Source organism: Gorilla gorilla, chromosome 7 (assembly GCF_029281585.2).
Source record: "Gorilla gorilla gorilla isolate KB3781 chromosome 7, NHGRI_mGorGor1-v2.1_pri, whole genome shotgun sequence".
NCBI classification, from domain to species: domain Eukaryota; kingdom Metazoa; phylum Chordata; class Mammalia; order Primates; family Hominidae; genus Gorilla; species Gorilla gorilla.
Genome location: NC_073231.2, coordinates 106,574,371 through 106,586,804, shown reverse-complemented (window position 1 = coordinate 106,586,804; position 12,434 = coordinate 106,574,371). Strand labels below are relative to the sequence as shown.

Here is a 12,434-nt window from a genome sequence, read left to right as displayed (position 1 = left end):
AGAAAGCACCAACTATTTTTAAATAAACTTAAGATCAGGGAAAGGTGGCTGATTCGAATTACAAGTCTACACTCATCAAGAGAAAGGAAAGCAAAATCCTTTCCTCTGACAAAATTTTTTTTTTTTTTTTGAGACAGGGTCTCACTCTGTCACCCAGGCTGGAGTGCAGTGGTAAGATCACAGCTCACTGCAGCCTTGACTTCCTGAGCTCAAGTGATCCTCCCATCTCCGCCTCCCAAGTAGCTGGGACTACAGGTGCATGCCACCACGTCCAGCTAATTGTTTCTATTTTTTAGAGAGACAGGGTCTCACTATACTGCCCAGGCTGGTCTTGAACTCCTGGCCTCAAATGATTTTCCCACCTCAGCCTCCCAAAGCACTGGGATTACAGGCTTGAGCCACCGTGCTCGACCTGGACTTTGCATTTAACAAGTAAGTTTATGCCATCATGTAGAGATATGATTTTAAATATATTTGATTCAATAACATATATACATAGGTCAATATTCCCTGGATGATCCCCTAGGTTCCTTTTCCTAGAGATAACTACTACTACCAACCTGATAAATGATCACATCATTCATGGGATTTACTCATGCTTACCGGATCAGAATCTTCAGGTTGCAAATATTTTCTCCAGCCCTTCCCACGTGTTCAACTATCACAAAGACTTGTGTAATGAATACAAGATACAAAATCAGAAGATTGTTTAGCAGTTTTAATTCAAATTCTTACCAGGCTATTCCCGAACACTTTCAGGCCCTAGAAAGGCCTATGCCATTTGCTGCAGTTGGACAGCTTTCTAGACAAACTAGAAAATCTGGATTTCAGGAGAAGCTCAACGTCTAGACAGACAACACCCTGGCGGTGGTTTCAGAGATTAAGAGATGCACTGTCCTCTGATATCACCCACATGGGCTTCCTGTGACAGGCACAACTCCATCTCCTTTGCTGTAACGCAGCGTGGTGTCATACGGGTCATTCAAAGAACATGGGCTGGATTCAAACCCCAGGTTTACCTCTTGAAAACTGTGTGACCTAGGACATGTTGTTTAACTTCTCTGAGCTCTTTCCTCTAGTATAAAATCAAAGAATATCTACCTCATAGTGTTGTTGTGAAGATTAAATGTAATGATATACGTGAACGGCTCTCACCAAGTAGTCATCTCATGGTTTGTTAAATGACTTTGGATTTATGTAAAATTCAGATGACCTCCCCGGGGGTGTCTTCCATGACTGACCCCACCCGACTTTGTGGCATCAGCATCTGCAGGTCCCCAACGAGTCTCTCTCCTCCTGTCTGGAGTCAGCCCGTCTAGGGTTGATCTCCACTGCAACCCTCCTCCTGCTCCTCCAGGATCTGCTTTCATTGTTAGTTTCTTCTGTCTTCTATCTTGAATCTCTCTTTGTCCATTGGCTCTCTCTTCTCTTTCAGGCTTGCTCAAGTCGTTTTTGTTTTTTTTTGTTGTTGTTTTTTTTTGTTTGTTTTTTTGACAGACTCACTCGGCCACCTGGAATGGAATGCAGTGGTGCCGTCATGGCTCACTGCAACCTCAAACTCCCAGGCTCCAGCCATCCTCCCACCTCAGCCTCCTGAGTAGCTGGGACCAAAGACATGCACCAGCACACCTAATTTTTTATTTTCTGTAGAGATGGGGTCTTGCTATATTGCCCAGGCTGGTCTTGAACTCCTGGGCTCAAGCGATCTGCCCACCTTGGCCTGCCAGAGTGCTGGGATAACAGGCATGAGTCGCCGTGCCCAGCCACATCTTTCATACTTGAAACAAAAAGCCCATCAGTAAATCTTGTGTGTTCTCCATTACTTCCCACTCTTGTCTTCTCTCCTAACAAGATTTTTTTTTTTTTAAGTATGAAAAGTTTTAATCACTAAACTTAAAAAGAGCCTGAGTGACTGGTCAGACCCCTCAGGCTGGGACAGGACTTCCAAGATCAGCTCAAGCCTGAAGGCTAAGTATACCTCCCTTCTCACGGAAGAGCTGGCTTACATATTGGTGATAAATGGATCCTGGCTGAGGTCTGGAGCAGAGTGGGAAGGACTGAACAGTGACAAAGTGAAGGAGCCCAATTCTTCCACAACTCTTCTCTGCTTTTAAGAGCCTGGGGAATGCTGGGGCGGTGGCTCACACCTGTAATCCCAGCACTTTGGGAGGCTGAGATGGGAGGATCACTTGAGACCATAAGTCTGAGAGCAGCCTGGCCAACATGGCAAAACCCCACCTCTACTAAAAATACAAAAAATTAGCCGGGCATGGTGGCGTGCACCTGTAATCCCAGCTACTCGGGAGGCCAAGCCAGGGGAATCGTTTGAACCTCGGATGCTGCAGAGGTTGCAGTGAGCCGAGATCATGCCATTGCATTCCAGCATGGATGACAGAGCAAGACTCTGTCTCAAACAAACACAAACTTGAATGACTCTTTCTTCCCCTCGAGACTTGTGGATCTCCTTGATTTGACCCCTCTCTATCTCTCAGCCACACCCCAACTTTCACTACTTGTCCTCCCACTTTGCTGTCCTAATTCTCTTCTCTGTGCCCTGGATTTCGCTGGGAATGCCCTGCCTACCTCTCTTTACCTGAAAACCTTATCACCTTTTAAGATAAAATTCAGATGTTATCAACTCCAGGAATCCTCCCCTGAACCCTCAGGCAGGATTTTGGCTACCTGTCATCTTACCCTGTGATAATGTGTTCCAAGAAGACTGGCAGCCTGTCTGTTGAGACATTTCCTAGCTGACTCAGAAATCTGATTTCATCAGCATTTTAAGAACAAATTAGCCAGGCATGGTGATGCGTGCCTGTAGTCCCAGCTACTCAGGAGGCTGAGGTAGGAGGATCCCATTAGCCTGGGAGGTATTTCTCAGGAAATAAAGTTTTCCCCAATCTCTCCACTCCTCACCCCACTTTCCCTGCACAGCTCTCACCCCATGCTTCTGATAATAACAGATACATGTGAAAGTTTCTAGTTTCTTTCTTTCTCTTTTTTTTTTTTTTTGAGACAGAGTTTCGCTCCTGTTGCTCAGGCTGGAGTGCAATGGCACGATCTCAGCACATCACAACCTCCACCTCCCAGGTTCAAGCGATTCTCCTGCCTCAGCCTCCCAACTAGCTGGGATTATAAGCATGTCCCACCATGCCCAGCTAATTTTGTATTTTTAGTAGAGACAGGGTTTCTCCATGTTGGTCAGGCTGATCTCGAAGTTCTGACCTCAGGAGATCCGCCTGCCTCGGCGTCCCAAAATGCTGGGATTTCAGGCATGAGCCACCACTCCCCGCCTCTAGTTTCTATTTGGCTGTTACAGACAGGCAGGCCTTCAACAAGAACTTGGAAATACAGTGCAGCTCTTGAATGATGACTTTAAGGATATTGATGACTTTAAGGATCAAAGTACAAGCTGAGAGGATGGCTTTTACTAACAGGCTCTTCAGTAACTACATTAAAGGATTAATGAGCAAGAGGCACTCAGGCCAGGGGTCGGGGAGTGACTTTTGGTTGGCCAGGAAAGTAAAAAGGGAGTCACAGATAATCATGGGTAGTGATTATCCAGACTTCAGCCCGGGATGAGGGGAAACAAATGAACTGTCTTCTGATATCATGGTCCCATTGGCTAGCCCATTCCTGATGTGGAGATAGAGGCATCAAACTTTCACCCTGATTCCACCAAATGTTTGATTTACTCAGCTTCCATTGTTCTGATTTTCATTCATCTTCATGGGTAGGTCTGTTTGCTGTTTATAACAATAATGACTATTACTATTTTGCCAACTGCATTGACTTCAGTAAAAGGGTAAGTCTGTTTGCAAGGAAAGAGTGCATTAGTCTCTCATATTCCAGTATTACAGTTTTAAGAAAATTATCATTCTTTGGCCGGGTGCGGTGGCTCATGCCTGTAATCCCAGCACTTAGGGAGGCCGAGGCGGGTGGATCACGAGGTCAGGAGATCGAGACCATCCTGGCTAACATGGTGAAACCCCGTCTCTACTAAAAATACAAAAAATTAGCTGGGCGTGGTGGCGGGTGCCTGTAGTCCCACCTACTCGGGAGGCTGAGGCAGGAGAATGGCCTGAACCCAGGAGGTGGAGCTTGCAGTGAGCTGAGATCGTGCCACTGCACTCCAGCCTAGGCGACAGAGCAAGACTCTGTCTCAAAAAAAAAAAAGAAAATTGTCATTCTTTTTGAAATTAATCTGTTCATATCCTGACCTCATACATTTTTCTTTCTTTCTTCCTTCCTTTTTTTTTTTTTTTTGAGACAGAGTTTTGCTCTTGTTGCCCAGGCTAGGGTGCAATGGCCCAATCTTGGCTCACCATAACCTCTACCTCCTGGGTTCAAGGGAGTCTCCTGCCTCAACCTCACAAGTAGATGGGATTACAGGCATGCGCCACCACGCCCAGCTAATGTTGTATTTTTGGTAGAGACAGGATTTCTCCATGTTGGTCAGGCTGGTCTCGAACTCCTGACCTCAAGTGATCCGCCCACCTTGGCCTCCTAAAGTGCTGGGATTACAGACGTGAGCCACCATCCCTGGTGACTTTATACATTTTTCAAGAAAATAGTTAATTTGAGCCCATCACTAAGAGATGAATTTTTTTCTTTCTTCCTCTTTCTTCCTTTCTCTTTCTTTCTCTCTCTCTTTCTTTCTTTCTCTCTTTTCTCCTTCCTTCCTTCCTTCCTTCTTTTTCTTTCTTTTTCATAGGGTCTGTCACCCAGGCTAGAGTGCAGTGGTGCAATCATGGCTCACTGCAGCCTCAAACTCTTGAGCTCAAGCGATCCTCCCACCTCAGCCTCCCAAGTAGCTGGGACTACAGGCTCCAAGCACTGTACCTGGCTAGTTTTTAAAAACATTTTTGTAGTGATGGGGTCTCAGTACGTTGCCCAGGCTGGCCTTGAACTCTGGGCTCAAGCAATCCTTCCATCTAAGACTCCCAAAGTTCTGAGATTACAGGTATGAACCGTTGCACCCAGCTCTTGGGGAAAATTTTAGGCGATGATTCCTCTCCTCTATCTCCACTCTAGCACAATTTTCAAGAGCTGCAGCTCTTTTAACAACTTGTTAGGGTTAGAAGTTGACACAGCAGTAAAATTGTGGTGAAAAGAACATAGGGAAGTGATGGAAGCTCAGTGATCAGACCCTGAGACCTGTAGAGAAGGAAGGTGAGGAATAGCACTGTTTTGGTGTTTTTGTTTGAGACAGAGTCTCACTGATTTTTTTATTTTTTTTTTTTGTATTTTTTGTAGAAACGGGGTTTTGCCATATCGCCTAGGCTGGTCTGGAACTCCTGGCCTCAAGTGATCCACCCGTCTGGGCCTCCCAAAGTGTTGGGATTATAGGCCACCATGCCTGGCCAGCATGGTTTATTCTGTGCATCCACACCTAGCCCCACCCCGCCAACTCAACCTCAGTGGATCTCAAGTGCAGTCTCTACATCAGTGGCATCAGCACTGCAGGGGACTTGGTAGAAATTCAGGGCCCCACCTCCGACCTACTGAATCAGAAACTCTAGTGGGTGGGCCCAGCAATCTGTTTTAACAAACCCTCAAGGTGAGTGTGATTGGATTTGAGAATCACTGATCTAGGGCAGAGTCCAGGGCCCTCCTCACAACACACACCCTGACCCATACCCAGGCAGACCTCCTTCCTGGATGGGTTCCTCCTGATGTTAGAAAGTGGCTTTAACTTGGACAATGTCAGGAGCCTTGTTTTATGTATTCTCTAGGTCTAGCACACAGGAAGTATTTAAGAATGGCTAATGGGCCAAGCTTGGGGGCTCCCACCTGTAATTCTAGCACTCTGGGAGGCCAAGGCGAGTGGATTGCCTGAGTTTAGGAGTTCAAGACCAGCCTGAGCAACATGGTGAAACCCCGTCTCTACTAAAGACAACTAAAGCTGGGCGTGGTAGCACGTGCCTGTTGTCCCAGCTACTCAGGAGTCTGAGGCAGGGGAATCACTTGAACCCAGGAGGCAGAGGGAGGTTGCAGTGAGCCGAGATTGCACTGCTGCACTCCAGCCTGGATGACAGAATGAGAATCTGTCTCTAAAAAAAAAAAAAGAATGGCTAATGAACTAAACTGAAGTGCATATTTTATATATGCTTGGGATCAGTTCATTTATTCCATTCCTTAGCTCTCTATGATTCAGCAATATCCAAATTCTCCTCTCTCTTACACCATTTCTTTCTTCTTCTTCTTCTTCTTTTTTTGGGGGGGGCGGGGGTACAGACTCTCACTCTGTTGACCAGGCTGGAGTGCAGTGGTGTGATCTTCGCTCACTGCAGCCTCAACCTCCTAGGCTCAAGCAATCCTCCTGCCTCAGCCTCCCAAGTAGCTGGGACTACAGGTGTGCACTACCACACCCGGCTATTTTTATTTTATTTTATTTTTGTTATGTTGCTCAGGCTGGTCTCGAACTCCTGACCTCAAGTGATCCTCCCATCCCGGCCTTCTAAAGTGCTGGGATTACAGGTGTGAGCCACTGCACCTGGCCACACATCATTTCTTTAAGTTTTCCCCAGAGTTTCTTTCCCCGCTTCCCCATCTCCTTAATTCCGACGTGCAGAGCTCTCAAACCGTCCTGCTGTGCAGAGTCCATGCTTTCCTCTCTAAATTCAGTCCTTTGGAAATGCACTCCATTCACTGTCCCAAATATCACTGCCATGGCCTATCTTCCAGCCACAGAATCCACTCAAAGATCCCAGCGTACAGCATTCAGCGTCACTACCCCACGCTCTCTACCCCGTCATTCTTCCTGCCCACCTGCCCCCAATGTTTTCACTTCATTCCTTCTGTGATTGGTCCCACTATTTTCTTTTACTGTGGCTCCTACTCTTACTACTTTTACTGATATCCCTGAGTCTGCCCTCCCTCTGTCACCTCTATTCCCTTCCATTCCAGTTGACACCATGATAACTAAAGTCTTCATCCTGGTCAACTGTGAGTGTCTCCTAACTGTTCTAATCTCAAATATCTCCTGGCTCTGATCCAAACCACAGCACATCACTGTCAGATTAACTTTCATCAGACACCACTATGGTCATGACAGGGAAGGGCACACTGCAGAACAAACTATAATGCACAGGCACCAAGCCTGTCACCAGAGAATTGGCATGTGCCCGTCCCATGGAGTCCACCCACCTACCTTATCCTCAGAGCTTGACTTCTCTCCCTCCCCATTCACTCTAATTTTTCTCCTTTTTCCTCTCAGACTGTCCTCTGGAATTGAAAATTTATTGTGTCCACTATTTTACTCCTAACTTATTCCTGCCGTCCCGTCAGGACTGCCTTTGGACAACCAAAATGGCCTGTGAGAGTGCTTTGCTAAATCTAGTTCTTCAGGTAAAGACAGTTCTTTCTCCTAAGAGGAGTTCTGTTGGCAGATTTTAATCTTAACAACATACTTTTTCTCCCCACTACGGGTGATGAAGGGTGGAAGAGGTTCAGGTTGTAATGGGTCAACTACACTTGACCTAGAACAGGTCCTTAGGCAGGAGGTCAGGGCCTCCAGAGGCTTCCTGAGCATACTGGAATCCTGAGGGAAGGAACAGTCTCTAAGGAGGTGGTGGGAAAGAAGGTGCAGAACTGGAGTCTGGCCAATTCCACTCGAGTAGAGAAAGCTGAGCCCCCTTCCCTTGGGATGCCCAGTAGAGAGGAAGCTAGAATCAGAGACACAGAGGCCAAGGAACTCTGACCATATAGAAACCTCCAGCCAAGAAGGTAAACCAAATCATTCCTTGGGAAGGTATTCCTAGATTTGCTTGGGATGACATAATTTTTTTTTTAGTGGATATGCATCTCTTAATCCTGGGAAGATTTAGAATTACATAGAGATATAACGAAGGCAATCAAACCTCATGGTGTTTTTTGTTTTTCTTTTTTGTTTTGAGACGGAGTCTCACTCTGTTGCCCAGGCTGGAGTGCAAAGGCGCTATCTTGGCTCACTGCAACCTCCGCCTCCTGGGTTCAGGCAATTCTCCTGCCTCAGATTCCTGAGTAGCTGGGATTACAGGCACGCGCTACCACATCCAGCTAATTTTTTGTATTTTTAGTAGAGATGGGGTTTCACCAGGTTAGCCAGGCTGGTTTCGAACTCCTGACCTCAAGTGATACACCTGCCTTGGCCTCCAGAAGTGCTAGGATTACAGGTGTGAGCCACCATACCCGGCCTAATTTGCATTTCTCTAATGCTCAATGATGTTGAGCTTTTTTTCATATGTTTGTTGGCTGCATTAATGTCTTCTTTTGAGAAGTGTCTTTTCCTGCCTAGACATACTTTTAATGTTTACTGAAGTGTCTAAAAATTAACCTTGCACAGGCATGATGGTACACACCTGTAGTCCCTACTACTTGGGAGGCTGAGGCAGGGGGATTGCTTGAGCCCAGGAGTTTGAGACCAACCTGGGAAACATAGCAAGACCCCATCTTTAAAAAAAATTAAAATTAACCTTGCAATGCTGGTTTAAAGTATATAACTTGCTGATGTAGATTTTTTATTATAATTTTAAAATCTTTTAAAAGTTTATATACTATTTTGGAACTTTTTTATTTTTTATTTTATTGTATTATTTTATTTTATTTTAGAGACGGAGTCTCACTCTGTTGCCCACACTGGAGTGCAGTGGCGCGATCTCGGCTTACTGCAAGCTCCGCCTCCCGGGTTCACGCCATTCTCCTGCCTCAGCCTCCTGAGTGGCTGGGACTACAGGCGCCCACCAACATGCCCGGCTAATTTTTTGTATTTTTAGTAAAGACCGGGTTTCACCATGTTAGCCAGGATGGTCTCGATTTCCTGACCTCGTGATCCGCCCGCCTCGGCCTCCCAAAGTGCTGGGATTACAGGCTTGAGCCACCGCACCCGGCCCTATTTTAGAACTTTTAAGATAAATTACAACTTACTGTATGTATTAGTTTAATGTATTTGTTTAATGAGAATTACTTAAGAATTTGGAAAAGTGTGTTAATCAGAAAATTGATGTATTTGAAAAAATAATCAAATTTTTAAATTAATAAATGCAATTTAAAGTGTTTAAAATGATTAACCAAGTGGCTCAGACATTGTTTGTTAGATTTATAAATAGCATAATAAAATGGAAATGTTTAATGTAAAAGATTGAGATTTTAAATGTGAAAGTAGTGAATATTAATTTTTAAAAACCCAAGTAGTGTTGTATGAAAGGAGAGAAAATTGGCACAACTCTTGACAAGGATGAAAGAGGCCCTCAAGCCTGACAACACACATACAGTTAAGGCATTGCCACCTACTTCGTGGCATCTGACCATCCTTAAAAAATAATTTAAAAAAAAAACGTAACTTTTTAACTTTTTTTTTTTTTTTTTTTGAGACAGGGTCTCACTCTGTCACCAAGGCTGGAGTGGACCTCGGATCACTGCAACTTCCACCTCCCAGGCTCAAGTGATTCTCCCACCTCAGCCTCCTGAGTAGTTGGGACAGAAGGCACTTGCCACCACACCTGGCTTTTTTTTTTCTTTTTCTTTTTCTTTTTGACAGAAACAGGGTTTCTCCATGTTGCCCAGGCTGGTCTCAAACTCTGAGCTCAAGTGATCCACCTGTCTGGGCCTCTTAAAGTGCTGGGATTACAGGCATAAGCCACTGTGCCCAGCCCCAAGTAACTTTTTTTTTTTTTTTTTTTTTGATGGAGTCTTGCTCTGTCACCCAGGCTGGAGTGCAGTGGCACAGTCTTGGCTCACTGCAACCTCCTCCTCCCGGGTTCAGAGCGATTCTCCTGCCTCAGCCTCCTGAGTAGCTGGGATTACGCTACCATGCCCACCTAAACTTTTGTATTTTTGTAGAGATGGGGTTTCACCATGTTGGCCAGGCTGGTCTCGAACTCCTGACCTCAAGGTATCTGCCCACCTCGGCCTCCTAAAATATTAGGATTACAGGCATGAACCACCGTACCTGGCCCCTAAGTAACTTCTAAATAATCATTTCAGCGTGAAAAGTTCTAATGAGTTTTTAAAAAGTCTTTTATTTTTATCTTTCTTTTAAATGCTACCATAGAGAAAGTTCACCAGGAAATATCCAAATCTATAAATGTAAATTCTTCCTAATAGTAAATGTCCAAGAAAAGTGCATTTGAGTCGGGTAAATAGGAGGCAAGTGTGCAGAGTTGGGAAGGCGAGCCAGAGGCTAATCAGAATGACACAGTACAAACTCTGACTTCTTACCTTCTCTCCAGGCTTGTTTCTCCAGTTACCTACAGACCTGCAATTGAACATCCTTGCCTCATCTTCAACTTTGCATTTCAAAAACTTAGCTCATCACTTCCTCATCCCCATCTCTCTATTCTTGGCCTCAGCCAAAAGGCTTCCTGTCATAAATAATGTGTTTATTGCACCATAATCAGCCCAATACAACAGGCTGGTCACCTTCCAGTCATTTTTTCACTCTTTCCTCTCCTTCTCTTTTACTCTAAATCCATCAGTCAGTCCTGACGAGCCTTTCATGCTGGGTCCACTTTGCTCCAATTTCCTCAGTCACCACCATCAGCTATGGCCATGTTACCTTATGCCAGGATTACTGCAGCAGTCTTCTGTCAATTTCTCCTGCTGCAGTTCATTCCACACAGAGCTCCCACAAGAGCCACCAAACTTTGTTTTCGTCTCTAATTTGTATTTGCATAGACTTTTATGGACTCCCCAATGTCTGTCAAATAAAACCCAAGCTCCTTTTGCTATCCAAACATTTTCACCAATAGGGGTACTCTTAATCTTCATCTTTTATTATTTCTTGATGGGACCCCTCTGTTTTTGTCAAGCTAATTTACTGGTCCTATTCTCCAATGCCGTTGTGCCTACACACACATCTTTGTATAGTCCATTTCCTCTGTCTGGAAAGCTCTGACCCCTCTTGTTTCCCACCCCTCAACTCTGGTTTCTTCCTTTCCTTCCAAACCCTGTTAAACACTCACCTCTTCCCACACTTTATACTAGATCTCATTTGGCTATAAACAATTCACAATCTCCTTGGCATCCGTATACATTTCTGTAATTAATGTCCACATGTTTATATTATTCTGCAACAATGTCTTTGGTTTTGCATATGTATTGTTTCCTTAAAAGACTATATAAAGTTTTTGGCTGGGCACGGTGGCTCATGCCTGTAATCGCAGCATTTTGGGAGGCCGAGGCAGGTGGATTACTGGAGGCTAGGAGTTCAAGACCAGCCTGGCCAACATGGTGAAACCCCATCTCTACTAAAAATACAAAAGTGCCTGTAGTCTCAGCTATTCTGGTGACTGATGCATGAGGATTGCTTGAGCCCAAGAGGCAGAGGTTGCAGTGAGCTGAGATCATGCCATTGCACTCCAGCCTGCACGACAGAGCAAGACTCTGTCTTGAAAAGGAAAAAAAATAAGGCTATATAAAGTTTTTAGAGAAGAGTTTTACCAGCAAAATTTAATCCCTCCTAAGTTCCAGTAACCGCACCAGTAAAATGGCCATAAAATGCTTTACAGAGTAGGGGGCTTGGGAAGATCAAATAAATTGACAATAGAAACTTTGCAGAATGGGCACAGTGGCTCATACCTGTAATCCCAGAATTTTGAGAGGCTGAGATAGAAGGATCACTTGAGGCCAGGAGTTTGAGACGAGCCTAGGCAACTTAGGTCTCCTAAAAAGAAAAAGAAAAATGTTTTACAAAGTTTAAAGCACCAACAAATGCATATTCCCCCTTTTTCTTTTCTTTTTTTTTTTTTTGAGACAGGGTCTTGCTCTGTTACCCAGGTCGGGATGCAGCAGCATGATCTCAGCCCACTGCAGCCTCAACCTCTCGGGCTCAAACAATCCTCCCACCTCAGCCTCCTGAGGAGCTGGAACTACAGGCTCATGTCACCCATGCCCAGCTAATTTTGTCTATTTTTTGTAAAGACAACGTCTCACTCTGTTGCCCAGACTGGTCTCCAACTCCCAGACTCTAGCGATCCTCCTGCCTCAGCCTCCCAAAATGCTGGGATTCCAGGCATGAGCCACCACGTATTTCTTAGTAATGACAAGGTAAGCACTTGACTAATAAGTGTTGACTAAGAGACCAATACATGTCAGCTTAGTGATTTAACAAGATTATAAGATGAAGAGCACATACATTATGGCATAAGCAGCATCACTTCATAAACAGCAATCGCAGCAGAGCAAGCAGCCTAGTGATTCAAACATACTGAATGTCTCTGACTTACAAAACAAGTTAATAGGACTCCAGATAGGTGCTAATGAATCAAAAACCTCACATAAATCACTGTTTCTATGAAAGTAATTCATTATGTTTGTTTAATTATGAGGGAATATTTGAAAAGCATAACATTTGTCCAAATTCCCCCAAGTTCTGATCCTATATTTGAAATGCATTCAAATTTGCTTATTCAACCTTTTTTGGTTTAGCAAATAATAGCTGTATACCAACTATA

At 44.6% G+C, this 12,434-nt stretch overlaps 1 long non-coding RNA gene and 1 other non-coding gene across 4 annotated transcripts in view; one reads left to right on the top strand and one right to left on the bottom strand.

The window, feature by feature from the left end:
* LOC129523989 (uncharacterized) overlaps positions 1–12,434 on the bottom strand; it is a 54,253-nt gene that overhangs the window by 27,671 nt on the left and 14,148 nt on the right. For 2 of the 3 annotated variants that reach the window (XR_008667639.2, XR_008667638.2), the window contains one exon: positions 11,560–11,644. This is a non-coding gene — a long non-coding RNA (uncharacterized lncRNA). Of the gene's footprint in view, positions 1–3,497; positions 3,747–11,559; positions 11,645–12,434 lie in introns of those variants that run through there. The other variant, XR_008667637.2, reaches the window with a different exon arrangement.
* Positions 9,174–9,299, top strand: LOC115935704 (U6atac minor spliceosomal RNA). The gene has a single exon (XR_004071323.1). It is a non-coding gene; the product is annotated as a U6atac minor spliceosomal RNA (small nuclear RNA).